Here is a 715-nt window from a genome sequence, read left to right as displayed (position 1 = left end):
TAAGACATGCAAGAGTAGACACGAGGACACACGCAATTTAGCGTGGTCGTATATATGAATAGAGTAGTATCTCTTTAAATAGTTTGAGTTCCTTAGTGGCACTCACCACTTACCATGTTCCGTGTTCTGGATGCCACCAGAAACTAGTCCAAGCCAGCTATATACATCATGCTGGCTGGATCATGTTAATAATCATAACCAAACCAGCATCTTCACGGGGAAACTCTTTCTGTTTTTCTAAACAGAAGAGTCTCCCCAAAAGGAGATGCACCATTCCCGGAGACACTGCAATACCAAGTCAATGCATGGGGTGGACAGAGCAAGCTCCTACTCCAGCCCCCTGTTTCAAAAATCAATTTAATATACAGTCCTCAAATAAAGGACATTTTCTTTGTGTAGAGGAAACATGATTATTTGGGATCCAGCTCTGCCCAGGCCGTTCCTGCATCTTGTTAGTTGTCATCTCTTGCTCTTTACCCAAAGGTGCAATCTTGCACTGTCTGAGAGAAAGATGGATGGGGTCTGTTAGGATCTAGTCCATTCTAATCCCAACGGCTGCTCATTTTTGTGTTTAAATATGGGGCCGGATGCCCAGAGATGCAGCCCAGTCATCGGGGACGTGCTGATTTACATCACCTGATGATCTGTCCCCTGGTCTCTGAGCCGGACTAAATACTAAACCTCAAACATGCCCCTCTCCAATTACCCCAACCTT

General features: G+C 45.0%; 1 pseudogene; it reads right to left on the bottom strand.

Annotated features, from left to right (window-relative positions):
• Positions 1 to 260: 260 nt before the first annotated feature.
• On the bottom strand, positions 261 to 421 carry LOC135875292 (U2 spliceosomal RNA; annotated as a pseudogene).
• Between the last annotated feature and the right edge of the window lie 294 nt (positions 422 to 715).

Source organism: Emys orbicularis, chromosome 2, assembly GCF_028017835.1.
Source record: "Emys orbicularis isolate rEmyOrb1 chromosome 2, rEmyOrb1.hap1, whole genome shotgun sequence".
Lineage (NCBI taxonomy): Eukaryota > Metazoa > Chordata > Testudines > Emydidae > Emys > Emys orbicularis.
This window is presented reverse-complemented; position numbering and strand designations above follow the sequence as displayed.